This window comes from Puntigrus tetrazona, chromosome 25, assembly GCF_018831695.1.
Source record: "Puntigrus tetrazona isolate hp1 chromosome 25, ASM1883169v1, whole genome shotgun sequence".
NCBI classification, from domain to species: Eukaryota; Metazoa; Chordata; class Actinopteri; order Cypriniformes; family Cyprinidae; genus Puntigrus; species Puntigrus tetrazona.
The window spans coordinates 17,119,697-17,139,378 of record NC_056723.1 but is presented as its reverse complement, the minus strand read 5'-3'; the positions used below and the strand labels follow the sequence as shown (position 1 = coordinate 17,139,378).

The following is a 19,682-nucleotide window of genomic DNA, read 5'->3' as shown; positions in this document are numbered from 1 at the left end:
CTAAAAAGAAGCTTAAATGTGTTTTTAAAAAGTAGTAGGCTCACGACTGTATGACTAGACACAAAAGCAAATTTCCAGATGCCTTTACAGAATAAATTCAGATATCACGACACTGAAATATCATATTCACTATTTAATTCTGTCCACGTTGCTGATATTTGGACACTTATTTCCAGTCCAGTAACCAGTATACCTTTTTAACCGAAGTGTCATAATTTAAAAAGATATGTAAAGGTGACATGGCTGTCTCTGCATGCAGGCTTCCTCAGACACGAACAGCATTTAACGTCGTTTATTTAGGTCATTTCTCAATTTTTTGAAGTATGGACGGCTGTCCTGACAATAAATAACAATAACTTACTTTTTTAAATCGAGAAGTTTATACAATCTTTCCTCCGTTCGTTACGATAAAATATTTACAGCTCAGTTTTTTTATACATCTTCGAGAGATCATGCGCGTTAAGACAAAAAGGTTGATTTTTGTCTCGTAGGCTAAGGAAAACACCACTTTGTTGATAGAGCTACACAATGGCGGTGTCGGATAAACACTGTTAAGACTGTTGTTTCGTAAGTGGTCCATAATCAAAACCAAAATAACGTGTTCGTATTCCGCTGGACGTCCTCGATATACGGTCCAAATGCTTTAAAAACGGGTTCGTAGCACGTCTGGAAACCCCAAAGTCGGCTCCTCCGTTTGGCAAACTGTTTAAATCCATCTCGGTTAATCCCTTTTTCCGTTTGAGGCGGCGAGGTGATGGGTTTTCATGCAGGGCAGGGCGAGGGCATGCTGGGGCGGGGTCTCGGTGGCTCTCACGTCTCCACGGGACTGGGCACCATGCTGTTGGGGGTGTCGGGTAACTGCGACGACAGAGAGGTCACGTCGCTACCAGACGAGTTACCCAGCGAACCCGACTCGGAAAACGACACCTATGTGCAGAAAGAGGGGAGAGAGTTGGTGGGCATCAGTCGAACGCTGTGGCTAATACGCGTTTGATTAAACGTACAATCTGCAAATGGCGTTCACAAAAGCCTGCGCCGCTTCGACACGCTGTTAAATAACACGACACGCATACGGGCTAGCGGACTGCACCCAGCGTGCGAATCACAAGCGTGGGTTTCTTTATAAAATTCCGCTTGCCCGCCACGCTTTAAATTTTCGCGCCTCACAACAAAACCGCCGTTTATCGTTTTAAATGCTTTTTCTCTTTTGTAATGTATAACGCACAATTACCCTCGATTTTGTTGGCGCATATAAACGCTGTAGCTAACGCGGCCAGCTTTAGTTGCTTAAACACTCAAAAACAGCGTTAAACTAACGCTTAATATTTCTTCTTTTAGGATCAGAGAGGCACTGTGCAATACAGCGCCATTGTTTCTAAGTGAAATATCTGGAAAGTTGGAATAACTGCTAAATGCAACAACACTTTTAATACTGTAAGACTATTGCATATTTCAAATGCTTCGTCTGTATGAATGATCGTTTTTGATTTAAAGGCCAGACTTTAAAGCAGGCCTTGTAGTAACTGTCCTCACCAGCTGTTGGAAAGCGGCTGGTCCAGGTCACTCTGTAAGGCTTAATTCGCTTAAGGCTTTCCACGGGGCTGATAGGTTTGAACTTCTACAGGATTTCCCTGGACTGTGGTGTCATGTCTGATCGGGCTGCCTGCCACCAGAGCGGCGTCCCGTGAGACCTTGAAGATTCTGAAGTGAAAGGTGGAGGAGATAGGCTACCTTCAGCGACACACACAGCCTTCTATATCACGCTTCCAGTTCTCCAAAGAAGCTTAACACTTTGGGACCTAATTTCACAGATGTTGAGAAATCAATATGTGATGATACAGTCTATCTGGTTTACAAATTGTAGGTGAACAACTAGCTATAGATAGATAGATAGATAGATAGATAGATAGATAGATAGATAGATAGATAGATAGATAGATAGATAGATAGATAAACAGATGATAGATAGATAGATAGATAGATAGATAGATAGATAGATAAAAATATATAGATAGATAGATAGATAAAAAGATGATATATGATAAACAGATGATATATAGATAGATAGATAAACAGATGATATAGATAGATAGATAGATAGATAGATAGATAGATAGATAGATAGATAGATAAACAGATTATATAGATAGATAGACTTTGACAACTAAATATTCTTTATTGGCATCAAGATTCCATTAAGAACCCTGTAACATTCATGGAACCTTTATAATACACAAAAGTGTTTTTAATAATAGAAAATATTTTTTTGGATTATTAAAATGTTCTTTAAAGTAATAAAAAAGGTTTTAACTGAAAGTTGATGCCAATATATTTTCTACCGTAACCTTTATTTTTAAGAGTGTATGTCAACATAAAACAAAATAAAGCCAAAAACTATCAACCAATGTAACTTTTTTTTTAATCTCCAGATTATCACAGCTAATCATAGAATATCATTTGTTTGAAAAGGCGCTTTATTTGAGTATCTTGTATATTACAGTATGCTTTGTGCTTCACTGGAGTCGCAGAGCATCCCTACCGTTTTGTCGTTGTGCTGCTGTTGCTGTAGTTGCTTCATAAGCATGGACTCTCTTCTTGTCCTTGCAGCGTTTGTTTTGAAACCACACTCGTATGACCCGTGGGCTCAGGGGCCGGTCATTTCCACGAGCTGCTCTTTCATTAGCGCGTCCGGTCGCGGGTTCGCGTTGTAACACGTCCGGAGAGTGTGAAGCTGCTTTTTCGTTTAGTACCGCCGCACGCGCGTGGTTTTCTCAGACTGCTTGTGAACGTGGTTCCGGTGAGGCGGCTGTCGGACCGGCACGGGCTCTGCGGAATAAAAGATGGTTTGGTTATTTAGACGCGCGCGCAGAAGAGCGCGCTCGCTTGAAGGTTAAACGGTGCGCGCGCGGCGCCCGGGGCCAAAGTGCGTGTCGGTTAAAACACCGCAGGGCCTCCAGCGTGCTCTCGACTTCGCCGTTTGTGCAAAATCTCCAAACAGCGACGTGGGATATGAAAGTATAACATGCAATAAGTGCACCATCTCGCAGAGTAACAAGAGCAGTGGCACATAATCGAACAGCATGCTATTTTTAATATCAAAAGCACTACAGTTCAACGTTTGCATTGTTTATTTGCACGTTTTACGTCGAAAACGTGACGCCTAAATAGCCAAACAAACACAAACAAACTAATATGTGATATCTAACAACTCTGCCTGTAATATCAGACCCCTTTGATTTAAATGATCCCAATATTACAGCGATTTTAATGCATGCTTGTTATCCCGATAGCCGGTTTCAAAATAATTTTAGGTCGTGCTAACTCGATCAAGAGCGTCCTCAAACAATCTCAGTCGGGGATTTTAACAATACCATCAAACCGGCCTGCGGGCGCACAACACAAACCGCTCGCTTCAGCTCCTTATAACAGCTTCACAAGCTGATTAGAAGAATTAACGCCGCCTTTTCGCCCTGCTCCTAATTGAATCATTACTGTAACGTTATCGTTGCCTGTTCAAATACCGCGTGAGATCCGTACTTAAATATGCGCGTCTCGGGCCATGCGATTATGATTATTAATAATAGTATTATTACTGCTACCCGGGATGCAGGGGCCTGTTGGGGTGGATGTTTCCGGGACTGATGGGGCTCCCGGCCGAGGCGCGCGCTCCATCAGCAGCCCGTGATCCGCCCGGCAGAGCAGCCCCTCGTCCTGGCAGGGAGAACTCGTCTCCCGGGAGCAGATGCCTGCTGCACACCGAGCATCTAAAACACTCCATGTGATAGACGTTCTCCGGGCCCATCATCACCAGGTCACTGCTGCAGAAACCGACGTTACATTTGGCGCATTTGATCCCGAATAACCTGCGGTTTCCAGAAGAAACATTTTCTTGTTTTAGCGTTCGTTTCTGAAATCGTTCAGCTTGATCCGCGCGGCGGCCTCGCTCGTTTCTTAAAGCGTGCGTTATAAATAAATATATACATAATGGGTTATCTGTACAAATAAAAATATTCGCAGAAGAATTTTAAAAAGTCACACTTAGTGTTTTAATACTTTATGGCCTTGTGCGTTGCGTGTATTTATTAAAGCACGCAGACGACATTGCTTATAGGCTAATGTGTATTAAACGCAGAGAACGCATTATAACGCGTCGTTACATGGCTTTACAGACACTGTTAATAACGGAATAACTTTTTTTGACAAAGCAAACTTGAAAACAAAGCCGAACAAACACTAGAAAACAAGCACGTGCAAGCCTAAATCAAACAAGATTGTAATATATTAACCAAACAGACAAGGCGCTATGAAATATTTAGGCTACATGGACAATAATACACGCATATAATAATATATATATATATATATATATATATATATATATATATATATATATATATATTTTTTTTTTTTTAACGATATTAGCTGTAACCTCTCGTGTTAAAGTACCAGCCTAACATAGATAAATCATTGTATTGTTCCGTAGCTTCACCTTTAACTCTTTTTATTCTAAATACTCTGTCTGAGTTGCCCGTATCTCTAGATCGGTTTGGGTCAAGAATCTGCGAAAAAGGGGCCTCGACGGAATTCCAAAGCTGTGAAATCACAAAACAGAGAGGCTCGTACCGTACGTAATCTCTCTTGCAATAAGTCTTGCCGTCTCGGACGAAGCAAGTGCACGTCTCGTCCAGATACTGACTGCATTCAGCGCACTTGAGGCAGGCCGCGTGCCACTCCAGGTCCGGGGACACCCGCAGGATGTACTGGTCGTGGATCTGACTCCACAGCCGACACACATGGCGATTCCAGGCTTCTCTGGGTATGGAAAGCAGGGATTAGTGTCCGCCGACAGCACCCCTATTCGGTCCCGCAAAACACCGGCGTCGTGTAAATACATCATTATGCAAGAGCTCGTGTTTCCTGCATGCATCCTTCATTTGAATGTCGCTAGACCGCAAAAATGTCGATTCCCTCTGTTTTTATTTCCTGTTTCAGCGATTCGCGTTTTTGGCCGCACCGTGCTTTTTTTTATTTAAAAGGCTAAAAAAATAACGTTACCGCTTTTTTTAAATCGTGTTAAATGCCAAAACGGTGTAAACCAGCCAAAAACTTTGCGACATTCAAACTTGCAGCGTAACTTGTAAAAGATCGTCCAGCACTTACTTTTTGAATGATCCCCCATATCACCCAAGAAAGAAGGATGGGGTAGAATATCCACCATACAGGAGGGTTGAGGCAGGAGGCTACAGATGAGGAAATGGAATGGGAAACTGCCTCGTCCCCAGCTGACTAATAACTTCTGGCCGGAGAGCCTGTGGAAGAGCGACACACGGACACGGCCTCTGACGTCACCGGGCCCTGACGTCACGTGCAGACCTGGGCACGCGCGCGCTCCCGCGCGGAGAGCCGCTTTGAATGTGACCGACGCCGAGGACCTGCGGATTAAACGCGCGCTTCTGCTGCTCGAACATAACTGTGAGACGGCGCGGAGCGACGAGGAGCCGAATGCTTTAAACGGGAAAGTTTTAAGAACAAAGGTGAGCAGTTGTTGCATTTGAACTTTATGAAAGACACATATTAAAGTCTATAAACGGCTTTTATTTTACATGTAGGAGCTTGCATATATATATATATATATATATATATATATATATATATATATATATATATATATATATATATATATACACACACACACATAAACCTTTCATAAAAAAATGATGCTCTTGTAGGCTATTGAGGCAAATATAGAGATCAGCAAAATGTTTGGATCCACAAATATTTATATATATATATATATATATATATATATATATATATATATATATATATATATATATATATATATATATATATATATATGTAAGCATATATATATATATATATATATGGAACACATATAACCTTTTCGTCTTCGTTTTCCCTACAGGGTAGATCCGTATGAAGCCCGTGTGTTCTAGTGAGCCACCTACTGGACATCAAAGTAACATCACATATTTTTAATATGTCAAATATGTAAGCAACAGTTCACAAATAGTTACATTTTGCCATTCCAAGACCTCCGAGTCAAGAAAAGAAGGGAGAATAATTCAGGTAGAAAATAGTTGACTAAAGTGTATGACTAATTTAACGGCGTTGCTAAATTAAAGCAGCTATTAGAAAAAAAAAGAAATATGGCTTGGTGTATTTATTAAGGAATTTCGACATCGAATAAAACGTGTTTCAAATCCGCTTTTTTATGCGTAATTGTTCTTCTTTATGCGTAACTGACCAACATCAAATCAATACATCCTCGATGATTTTATTTCTTCTCTTGAAGTAAACTCTGCAGTTATTGCGAATAATCCGCGTTTCTCTTAATTAAACTTGCATCTTTAACCCCGTCCCTTGTCGGAGCTGTTTGTAGGCCTCTTCAACGAAGACTTGAGCATGTTTGATGTGGCTTACAGTACAAGCCACCGTAACGAATCATTTCGTTTATTATTGCACCCTAAAAACGAATGGGACGATCGCGCTGAAAGTCGTGCTGCTGACCTCCCGAACCTCACCTTTGACTTTGACCTCTAACCCGGCAAGAAATACATTTAATTTAGGCTGTAGCCTAATAAGAGACCACGTCGTTTCGAAAAGAGATGCATGCAAAGAGCACTGCGTTGTTTTATAATGTTGATGGACCAAATAATGACCTACAAATGGTCAGAAGCAGCAGCTTTTTTTTTTAAATATCGTGCTTAACACATTATTTTATTAGCATGTAAGCCATCACTTATTGCATGGTTGTATCCTTAATTATTTTAATATCCACTAAATGCAAAGATGTTTTTGTCTTCAACTCTTTTGACTGTATTTCGCACGTGGATGCAAAGCGACATCAAACAGTCTGTCAAATCAGTGCAACGCATCGGCTAAAAGCAGTAAATAAAACCAGCGATAATAAAAAACCCATGCCTCTAAAAGCACTGAGAAAAGCTCACAACGAAGCGCGCTATTTTGCTTAATGCAGAAAATATGCGGATTCCACTGCCTATATATAAAATAAAATAAATAACGTGATAAAAAATGTGAGCTTGGGTCCAGTGGACCCTCTTACTTTTACAGTCTCCGTGTAAAAGCCAAACCACACCCCTAATCAAACATCCACCCTGCCCACTTTGCGTGTTAGCTATTTCTGATTTCTTTTATTAATTTCTGTTTATTAATTTTCTTTAACAAATATTTATGACTATAGGCACACATCTCCGAGGAACATCACTACGAAAAAACACATTTGAGCCGCCACGAAACGACTTGCGCCCGATAGGGGCGTGTCCTTCTAAGATCTCGCGAGAGCTCAATTCAACCTCTATCGCGAGCAGCGACAGTGTAGCTGTTGACAGTGCGCTGCTGCAATCATGCTCAAAGCAGTAAACAAGACACGTCTCAGACAGTTGGTAAGACAAATCCGTCGAAACGACGCATTAACCACTGCGCACTTTTTAAAAACTGTTACTCGTTTTCTCTAGCCTTTTCTGCACAGACGTATCCTTGAACGAATAGCTTAGCATGCCGGCTAACTCGCTCATTCAGTTCAGTGGTCCAGTATGTTACCAAACTGCCGTTTCTTTCCTTATCATCTTGTTTATTTGTGCTGTTTTTTGAAATGTGACCATTAATACGCAATGTCAAGTGTTTGGTTTACCCTGCTAGCTTATTTTTAACGGTTACGTGCTATGCTAGCTAAGCGTCCAAACCTTAAGTTTCATATAGTTTTAGATAGCGCTGAACATAAATATTGACCTTTTGAACAGTGTTTCAGTATTTAATGAACTTGACATATTGTTTAAGCACTGGTAGTTTAAAAAACAGAGCTGGATAACTATCTGTCAAGGTTATGCAATATGTAAACACTCCATTATGAAACCTCCTCGCTGTCCTAAGTAACTGTTTGACCTAAAATGCGTTTAAAATGTTACCTACATTGCATGTGATATGTTAATATACATTAGGTCAGACCCTAAGTAGTATCAGATCTCTGTCATGTCTTAGATTTCTAATGACCTCTGTGGGCTACATTTAATGCGCTGTATTAAATGGTCTCCTCGTGTCCGTTATTTGGGTGAAAGGGCCTTGACAGATATTTATATCTTGCCTTATCGGATTCGGTAGTTAACCAAACCTGTTTTATCTTTCCAGTCTGGTCTGATTCGGAGGTTTCAGAGCACTCTGGTAGTTGCCGAGCACAACAATGAGTCGCTGACCCCCATCACCCTTAACGCCATCACTGCCGCTGCAAAACTAGGCAGTGACGTGTCCTGTTTGGTTGCTGGAACAAGTTGTGCAAAGGTAATATCTGTTCGTGCACATTGATTCGCGCATAGCAGTTTAAAAGAGCGATTTAAAAGGGAATGATTATGGGTTTTTGGACAGGTTGCAGAGCAGTTGTCCAAAGTTCAAGGGGTGAAGAAAGTTCTGGTAGCGCAGCACGAAGCCTACAAGGGTTTATTGCCAGGTAAACCCAGCTTGATTTGGTTTTTGAGCGTTGTGCTGTTCTTTAGGAAGATTTACACACAAGTAGCTTTGCATAAAGCGTCTGGCAGGTGAGGAAGGAGGTATAGAGTGATTTAAATGAAAACCTTTCTTTCACAGAGGAGCTGACGCCTCTTATCTTGGCCACCCAGAAACAGTTCGGTTTCACACACATCTGTGCCGGAGCGTCTGCTTTCGGAAAGGTACGTTCCAGAAGAAGTTGGGCTGAAACAATGTGACGTTGCTGTTTTTATTATTGAGCACGGTAGATTTGTTTTAACGTGTTAGATTAAAAAATCAGACTTACATAAAATAAAACACTATGGTCACTTTTTGTATTTTTTTATGACAAACATTTAACAGATTAAACTTGATTTTTTTTTTTTTTTTTTTTTTTTTTTGGCCTTTATTTTTATTTTAATTTTGTCAAATTTTAATACTTTATTATGACTTATGTTTAGATTTTTATTTTCATGAAAACCTTTATTTTAACAAAATTGCTATTATGCCTTTTTTATGTTTATGTTTTTTATATGATGACAAGCTTTTATCTGAATGAGCATAATTAATATTTTTTTCAGTTTATTTGATACATTTAACCAGCTTTTGTTTTAATTATGAATTTTGTTGAGTTGTAAAATCAGATTTAAATTCATCAGATTTAAAAACAAAAAACAAAAAAACATTTACCTTGATGGGCTTAGTTTCTTTGGACAAATTGAAAAATGTGACATACTTTGCCTTTATTTTATTTTATATTATTAAAATATTTTCCTCTTGTTTATTTGTGTTTTGACATATTTGGCTTCTTTTCAACTTGATGACAATTTTTTCTTGACTTATTTTTTCCATAACCAATTATTTTTATCGGATCAATGTAAAATGAAATTTTGACTTGATTTTTATTTTTATTTTTTACATTTATTTGTCAGATTGTATGAATTTGACATTTGTTTGATAAGAAACATTTGTCATTGAACAGAATTTCTACCTTTGCTTTTATTTTATAAAAAAATTATTTCATGCGTTATTTCTTCATACAAATTGTAAAACTTTCTCACTTTTCACCTTGATCATTTTTTGAAATACTTATATTATAAATATAATTTTTGCCTTTTAGAAAATGTTTAAAATAACATTAAAATCAAAATGCAAAACAGTTTTTGGTCTTTGCTCCGTTAAATTTGCAGAGAATCTTTTTATTTTATTTATTTTTTTGTGGTTGTGCGAAATCGACTTTTTTTTCCCCCAAAGATCTCTTTTCCCCCGTGTGTTTGCATGAAGGATTAGCGTAGCTCTGCTTCACTTAATGCAGGATTTTGTAGTTGCTCTCATTCAGAAGTTATTTGATTATTTCCCAAAGCGCAAAAGCACAAATGGGAAATGGATTAGAAACTCTCATACTCGCCGAGCCCCTATCAGGCTTCTTACTTTTGGAATAGTGGGAGAAGTCCGTCCTCAATAAGTGGGGCTCTATTATATGCATGGTTATTTGTCATTCCACAGCCAAACTGTCAGGCAGCAGATCTAATGGTATTTAAATTGAATTGTAATACATTAAACAGTATCTTATGTAGCCTAACCCCAGACCAAAGAGATGTATTAGTCTCAATTTCCTCACTGGCTAAATGTATTTTATTTGATGGATTCTTAAGTGGTGGATTTGGTTTCATTATGTCACTATATAAAACACTTGAATTACCACTATGCAATATTTTTCACCTCCAGACATAACTTGGAGCTCTTTTTCAGACTCAACGATATTTATTCCGTCTGCGATGCAGGATGGCCAAAGTTTTCAGACATGCGGTGAAACTGGCTTTTGATCAATGCCTGCCGAAATAATGCTATTTCCAAACAAATCAAATTTGACCACATCTGCAGATAAGAATGGACATGTTTTAATGGCTCCAAGAGCTCTGGATACATCCGATTGTCTTTAATAAGTGCGTGTGTCTTTATTTGTAGAATCTCCTTCCAAGAGTGGCTGCCAAGTTGGATGTGGCTCCCATTTCAGATATCATTGAGATCAAATCTCCAGACACCTTCGTGAGGACCATCTATGCCGGTAAACATGCGCAGGTTGCACTTCTCAATGAAACGCTTGACTTAAACCTGTTTGCTTTCAGATAACCTTCCTAATTTGTTCCGCTTTTTAAAAATTTTTTTTGGTTGTTCAGCACACAGTTTTGTGATTTAGAGTCTGGCCACGGTGCACAGAGACGTGCAATGACTCACGCTGACTTGAAACAAATCGTATATTTTCATTTTTAAATCTAAGGGGGACCCTGGAGCCTTTTTGTCCCACTTTGCATGCATTATTTTTCTGTTCACCGTTTCTCATCCATAAAATCCACTGCCATAAATACTTCCTAATTATTCCGTCCACTTTATCTTTGGCAAGCACAAAGCGCTAGTGTATAAAAAAAAAAAAAGTTATTTATGAGACACTTTTTTTTTTTTTTTTTTTTTTTTTTAATTGAAATGTTATTTTAAATTTGATATGAGCGTTTTTCATGCGAAACATCAAATGAAAAGTGGTGGTTTGCCACTTGTGGTGATCATTTATGACCAGGGTTTTCAACCGGGGGAACCATGGAGGTTATGTGCACATGATTTATAATAGCGTTTCTTAAATTATCTTAGCGTTTAAGTATTTGAATGGACGTTTTATGATGATATGTTTTTCATTGTGCAATGTATTAATGTGCATTAATGACCTTAATGCAAGCTATTATAAAGTGAGAATCAAGCTCCTTTTAACAAACAAAAAAATCAAGCCAGTAAATAATAAAAATCTTGTCTTTATTTTTGTTATGCATATTAAAAGGTTTGTTTCATTGTCTTATAATATGCAGGCAATATGCAAATTTAACATGTTGACAAAAGGTTTGGGATTCGTTTTAAAAAGATTCAGTGATTCAGAATCTGAATTTTTGAGTTCTACACGGCGCACTTTCAGATTTAAAACTTAATACTTGTCTTATAACTTGTCTTATACTATATATTGTGCTATTACTAATAATATTTCTTGTCATATCCAACACCTATTTTACGGTTATTTCTCCTTTACAGGGAATGCCCTCAGCACAGTCAAGTGCAATGAAAGCATCAAGGTCTTCACCGTCAGAGGCACTTCCTTTGAACCGGCGGCCGTGGAAGGAGGCGGCGCGTCTTCAGAGGAAGGTACCGAGTTGTTTGATGAAGTTAAACGCGCTGTTGTTTGTTCATGTTTTGCTTTAAGGTCACGCTGACTTTGATACCACGCGCAAAGATTTATGGTATTTAGTGTTGTGTATAATCTTCCCCTCCTCTGCGAGGTTTTGATGGGCTAGTTTGTTTAAACGTTAGCTTTAAAGGGATCGTAAAGGGCATTTTGGAACAACTCGTCTCCTCACGAGATGTTGCTTTTGCAGTCTCTCCGTCTGCCCCTGTTGGAGTCTCCGAGTGGCTGGAACAAACTCTATCCAAGAGTGACCGTCCAGAACTCACCAGTGCTAAAGTCGTGGTGTCTGGAGGTAAGAACCGCAGTCATCCGCTGGATATTACAGGAAAGTGTCCTGATGTTAACTAAAGCATGCTATAGAATGCAAATTTAACTCCCAGATGCTGAAGAAAAGTACAGTGTGTAACATGATAACCTGTTCGCCTAGCTATATATACCATTTTTCATACATAAAATTCACTAATATCTATTTTTGCGTGAGGCACCTCCTTATTTTACTTGCCTGAACTGCTTATAATGCAATGTTTATATAATGCAATTATTTGATTGATAAAATGAGCAATCTATTTGAGTTCTATTGAGAAACTGCCACTTTAAAATTCTATGGAGGAAGTCAAGCATTACCTAAAAAAGGCATAAAATGACAAAAAGAGGAGAAAACATAATCTTGCACTAACATGCATACTCACGACCACCGTTGCTATAATTTATCACTTTTTATTGTAGGCTTATTTATTGTGGTAAATTTTGTCTAACTTGCAGAATTTCTGATAATGTCTTAAGGGAATAGATTTTTACTGTATCATGTTGTTTCTAAATGTGCAGGCTGTTGTTGTTCATAACAAATGCAATGTAGATTAACGAAAAGTCATTGGCCTAGTAATATTTAATTGATAGGCTAGCCTTATATAACAAATGGCACAGTAAAGATCTATGGTACTTCTTCAGAAGATCAAGTACAGGTCAAAAATACAGGGACTATATATCGTCGTCTTTGTGTTTAGATCCACTGTTATAATAACTTATGATTTAAGAATTATGTACTGTATTATTGCCATGTATATAGCCTTTGAGCCTGGTATGACTAAATACTTTAAATAAATAAGTGTGTGTGTGTGTGTGTGTGTGTATATATATCATGTAATTAGATTTTTCTATGTACTTTATTGTATTTTAATATTTTATTATAAACAAAACTTTATTGATTTATAAAAGCAATGAAGCACAAACTCTCATATTTTATTGCTTAATCAAAGTAACATCAATAAATTACAATAAACTTGAAACTGCTTTCATGAGGAACTACATCATCATCTTTGTGTTCACGTTCATTGTTTGTTTGAACCGTAGGTCATGATGTTAGGTATTCCTAGAAATCTCCAGCCTTTTTTTTTTTTTTTTTTGCTCAGAAAATCGATAGTAAACCGAGGCGCTATTGATCCTACCGAGTCATAACCTTGTCAGTAATTTCATATTTTATGCCCATCTGCCGTCTTTCTGTCATAACAGGGAGGGGGCCTGAAGAGCGCGAGAACTTCAAGCTGCTCGACGACCGCAGACAAACTCAACGCAGCCGGTATGACGTTTGTTTTGTTGCTTTTACTCCATCTTTAGTCTTAGTTGTCAATCAAGTCGATATGTCGTTGTAGTCGGAGCCTCCAGAGCTGCGGTTGACGCTGTTATGTTCCCAACGACATGCAAGTTGGACAGACTGGAAAGATTGTGGCTCCTGTAAAGTACTGTCACGTCTCTCTGTGTCTAACGCGCACTAATTGCCTCTACAGAGATCAAAACCAAATCTCCCCAAAAGCGTCCAGCTTTTAGGCTCGATAAACCATCTCGACTTTGAACGCGACAGCATCTAATTTGTTGTTTCTGTTCGAGTCCAGAAAGATGGATCCGTGTTGCCCTTTTAAAAGGTTAATTTTCCATTATCCGCCTTGTAGCCGGACCTCCCTGCTGTCATTATCCACACATTAGCGGAGCTTTTGAGGCGTTGTGATGTAGTTAATGGCACATTCCGGCTTCTAAATGATTTACCAGAGCCATTAGTGAAGCTGCAGCGCCATACAGGTCCGCTTCGAGCTCAAACCGGGCAAATCGGCCCAAAACCAATTCTCTAAATGTTTTGACAAGCTTGTCAAGCGCAACTCGACCGTTGTGCATTAGTATTCACCCCGAACAAGTCCCGAATGAGTTCTGCTGACAAAGAGTCCAGTGAAATGAACTCGAGTCAAGATGGATGAGTGTTGTTTTGGGTCGATTGAATGTGCCTTTTGTGGTTAATCATAATCTTTTAGCCCTCAGGGTGATGTTTTGATAACTTCAAATCATGTACATCCAGTTTTTATTTATTTATTTATTTTGTGGGGGTGTGTGTGTGTAAAAGCAGTCTGTCTATGTATATTTGTGGAATAGCAAATAATACATTATTAGTCACAATTATTCTTTTTTCTTTTGTGCCAAAAATCATTAGGATATTAGATAAAGATCATGTACCTCATTTTTGATTATTAATAGGCATTGCTGTGAACTTGCGTTTGGACACTTTTAAATGTTTTTTTATTTTTAATTTTTTTTGTTATGATGCATTATATTATATTTTATTACTTACAATAATTGTACTAAATAATAACAATATAAGTTAAATGTTTCAAGGCAAAATATATATTTCATTTATTTTAACTTCATAGAAATAGTAAAAAAAGACAAAAATAACATTTACCAAAAAAACATAAGTGCAGACTTAAAAAAAAAAAAAGTTTATATATATATATATATATATATATATATATATATATATATATATATATATATATATATATATATATATATATATATATATATATAATTTTATTTTATTTTTTTAATTTAGGTTAATACTATTTTTCCTTCTTATGCAGTCTTTGTTACCTCAGCAGAAAAGGTCTTTTATAGATGAAGAAATTACAATTACAAAATTACTGATTTTTTTTTTTTTTTTTAATTTTGTTATAAAGATCAAAGATCATATTAGCTTTTAGACGCTTGGCAACAGTTATCTGATAACTACGATAAATCTTCAGCGAACTTTTATCCACCGCCCACTACAGCCTCCTCCATCCTGTAGATATTGAGATATTTGCAGGTCTCCATCACTTCGGCCCATCTGAAACACCAGCCCTGCCCTTCTTCCTCTCCCAGTAGCTTTTAGAGCTCGGCCGGCGACGCGTGTTCTCAAATTGAAGCGGTGGCCCCCGAGAGAGAGCCGCAGCCACATTAAACTGCACTGAAATATTCATGGAGCAGTGCATTAAGCTGAGAGCCACTGATGTAGCACTCCCTCGGGACAAGGGTGGAGGCGAGGGGGAGCTCCCTGCCACATCCCCCAAGTGCTCCTCTTCTGAGTAATTGTGAGGATGTTGTGGCCTGTTCCCCGGGACGGGAGGTCAGCGGAGCGTTTCCGTGCCAACGCCGAGATCCTGCATAGTTTAACTCCGCTTTGCAGCTCTAAACGTCCTTCGTGACCTGTGATGTTGCTAAATTGTCTCTTGTTGGGTTTTCAGTCACATTTCTGTATAACATGCGAGTAGGAGCTCATCGTGATTTAATTTAAGCACCAGGCTTGTTGCAGTTCATTTTAAGTGCTGCTAATTGAAAAAATGGCACACCATATTGTTGCCAGGGGCGTCGGCCAATCAGGCTTGTGCATAACATGATTCTGAAAGCATAATGAATGAGCTTCCTCTCACAATTAATTCATAACTGGCTACTTTTGCACTAAAGAGAGAATAACATGTTATAATATTTATGTAATGTGTTTGCTAGGTAAATGATAGAAGTAATTAGATTTGTATTAGGGTTTATCTGTTATTAATGTTATATTTAAATGTTTATAAAGTAATATAATTTAATCATATAAATATACATTAGAATATGTATATATATATATGTGTATATGTATATGTATATATGTAAATATGTTAAAATTATATACATGCATTATAAATATGCACAGTATACCCATATATTACATGAACTAAAACTTTTAATTTGGATGTGATTAATCGTTTAGTGGCACTAACTACACTAATATGTTTTTATGATTTCTATTTCAAGAACCTTTTTGACCCTCGCTGCTGACCTTACATTTAAACGTTAAAATTTATGTAAACAACCTCTGTTATGATCGGCTAATAAAAGCCAGTAGTGTTCACATGCAGAGTACTGGACAGGCAATGAAATGCAAATATGGGAGGTCATAAATGTGTCGTTATATCAAAAGAGCAATAAAGCGCTGATTTGTATGTTATAGAAAATCATTTAAATGTTTTTTGATTACTCCTCAGGAGCTGTACATTGCTGTTGGCATCTCCGGGCGATCCAACATCTTGCCGGAATGAAGGATAGCAAGGTACAGTTAGCAATGCGTGTCAAAATACACACCGCACACTGCACTATACTAAGAAGATATCATATTTTGTGATAATATCTGAAATCAGAGGAAACCCCACCCATGACCGGCGGCGTCTCCTGGACTTTCCAGAATATTTAAGTTAAGTCGCTCTTAAGTGTGATGCTGTATTGGAGTGGAGTGTTTCAAAAGCGATCTGGAGGAGCCTTTTACCTGCATCCATAATTCATCTGCATTTTCCATTCCACATCTCTGGAACATTTCTGGTAGCACTGCTTTATCCGTCAGAGCCCGTCACAAGCATCTTCCTCCATATGGAGCACATAGGAGCATCATCCTCATGTTGATGAGATGTTTACAAGAATAATGTGTTCGCTTTTTTTTTTGTTACTACTGCACTTGTTCTGGAAATTGACTTTTGGGAATTATGGAGCCTATAGTCCATCAGCACTCAACTCATAGAGGCTTTCTATTCAGTACAGCCCACCATGCTAAATTATGTATTTCATTGTTTTACAGACCATCGTAGCCATCAACAAGGACCCAGAAGCCCCCATTTTCCAGGTGGCTGACTATGGCCTAGTGGCAGATCTGTTTAAGGTAAGGTTCCTAGTTGTAGTTTGACCATTAATTAGTGAGTTGTGGTGCTTAAGTAGGAAACGTGGTTGGAAAGATTGTTGTACTGTCTGTGTGCATAATTAAAAAATAACATAAATATATATATATGTTTAGAAATGTACATTGATATTTCCTACGGACACACTAGAGGAAAAGGTAGAAAAAACGGACCATTTTTAGCTGGTTAAAATCCTAGTGTTGAAATAATTTTGATGTAGAATAATTTTTTCCTTGCAATCTATTTATTTATTAAGTTTTTTGTTTTCTTGTAAATTAAAATTCAAATTAAAATTTTTGGAGTTATAAATATAATTACTATACCTATATTTCTTGTTTTAAAATTCTGTTAATAAAAATCATGTTAATTCTAATTATGATTAGTAATGTTTAATTTAAATTAAAATATTTAACATAAAAATGTTATGTTAAAAATTTAATTTAAATGATTTAATATTATTTATTATTTTTTTAAATGTAAAAACAAGTGTTTTATTTATTTATTTGGATATTGATATGATACCAGTCCTACGTGAACATTTTATTTCAGGTTCAAAAAAAAGTAAATGGGCCTAATTTCTCAGGACAGGGGTGAGAAGCCTTTTGCCATTTGAAGCTCCAACTAAGGCTGAAGTAAACGTAACAAGAAAGATATAATCTACTTCTAAAACACAGATCTCATTTACACAAAAGATCCTCGTCAGGTCATCAGAGACATTTTAATCCAGTGCCTCAGACAATCAGCCGCACCGTCCAAGTTTATTATTAATAGCGTTGTAAATTTCAAATGGCCCGGTATTAATTTCTTCAGCCAAACCCCATCTACAAACAAAACCAGAGCGACTTGAAGAGAGAAAAAAAAAAAAAGCTGTCCCATATTTCCCTTTTAAATTTTGCAGGGAGCATTATTCCACCTAATGGAGAAGGTGCAACTTCTGAATTATTGAGTTGCTGAATTAATCAGTGGTGACTCGTGGCTCCAACCAGAAGCCTCATACACAACTTCTCCTTCTTTCAGAGCAGAAAAGTAACTGATAGTCAGCACAAGTGCGCGGGTGTAGTTTTTCACCTTTATTTTCTGTCTGCTCTCACCAGAGCTTTACACGGCCGGCTGCGCGCCATAGTTCAAGGTGGCACACGCTCTCACGGTGCCAGAGGGCTGCCACACACACACACACACACACGCCACGTCCATCTGTTGTTGGTGTTTACCTTGTGTAACGCTAGCATCGTTTATTTCCCTGTGTTTGCCCTGTCATTCATCTTTTATTCAGGCGGCGCGTGCTAGACACAGGTGTGCAGGTAAACTGTGTAAAAGTGATTGGCGCCGATGGGCAGTGCCGGTGAGCTCTCAGATCAGCTTACACATGATCGCTCCTCGGATAACTGATTAAAATGGATGGGCTTTCTCCTCCTTCCTTGGATTGAAAAGTGAGCCGGGGACGTATTGGGGTGATGATATAGTTTTTCAGGGCACTCTGGAATACGGGAGCGCCTCGGTTTTGGATGAGAGACTGACGTATAGGGGAAAAGTTCAGGATGTTCTCAAATGACAGCCGTTGTGCCTGCGCTGCTTAAACAGACTGCTACACCGCACGAGATATATACGTGGCGTTTTGACCGTTTCTGTCCTGATTTCTTTGGGTGGGTATGTATGGGTTTTCTGATCTGTCGATCTAATATTGCGAAATGAGCTTTTGCGCAATTTATTTTGGAGTGCAAAATGAGACGATAGAAAACGAAACATTTGTTTATGTTCTGATAGGCCCGAGAGTAAGCCAAACACTGCATGGTTAGACCGAATCAGGACTGCCAAGAGGATTTTGTGCTTTTCACATTTCTCGCCTTAAAAGTAAACCTACGATTTCAGATGGCAAAACTGGCTCACATGCTATAACAACATGTCCCTTAATGTTTACGAATTAAGTGAGCAGACAGAGAGGAGACGGTCTTCAGTGGATGTTCGAACGCAAGAAAGCCGGTCTAATTCGTTTCAGTGCCTGTTAACACTTGGTGAACTCGGGAATGAATCAAAGATTGGGATTGCATCTGTTTCGCTAAGACATTTATATTGCCAAGTGTGAATGGAACCGTTTTAACAAAACGCATGAACAGGTGAACAGGTTTTAACAGGCCCTTAGACTAGACTACCTCTGGATGTGGGCAAAAGTGGATTTGCTCAAAAAGTTTCAGATCCTGTTTACACCGTTATATAGTTTTGTCCAAAAACGTGTTGAAAGACTTGGGCCAGTTTATGTATCAGTGCATCCATTTCTAGGTTGTACCCGAGTTGACCGAAGCCTTGAAAAAGTGATACTCCTCAGGAAGCTGGTACTCACCTGGAGAACTTCACTAGAACCTGCCTTAAGAAGCTCGAGCCAACGCTCCACTGATGCTCACTTCCTGAACGTGATTTTCTCCAGAACACTTGCGTACCTACAGTAGCTAATGTAAACATTTAAACCACTTCTTTTAATAAAAGAATTAAGTGACACATGGCCAGAGGTCTTCTGTTTTTCAAATTTGGGTTTTTATCATTGTTGCGGACTTCGGGTAATTCAAGGTTGTCCGAGTCTGCTCCTGGACGCCCACTGTCCTGTCCAGCTCATTAGCAGCTAATAAGGATCTTCAGGATCACTAGAAACATCCAGGCTCATGTGTCAGAGCTACATTATGCAGGACATTGGGCCTCCAGAAGCAGGACTGCATACTGACCTCAGTGGAGTAGAAGTCTTTTATCCAGCAGTTGTCTTATGGTCATCTATTTGTGCAAGTAACTTGCTGTTTGTTATACTTTAATAATGTATCTGTCTGGCCCTGGATGCTCACTGAATGATACAATAAACATACTTCTGCTTTGGTTTCGTTACTTATTCTCACACGACCATTACACTGCACAAATACTTTCGTATAAGCATACACATCCTTACTGCTACAACAAAAATG

General features: G+C 38.4%; 2 pseudogenes; one reads left to right on the top strand and one right to left on the bottom strand.

The window, feature by feature from the left end:
- Positions 1-810: 810 nt before the first annotated feature.
- Positions 811-5,218, bottom strand: LOC122331113 (annotated as a pseudogene).
- A 2,134-nt stretch (positions 5,219-7,352) lies between these two features.
- LOC122330721 lies at positions 7,353-19,596 on the top strand (annotated as a pseudogene).
- Positions 19,597-19,682: the final 86 nt, after the last annotated feature.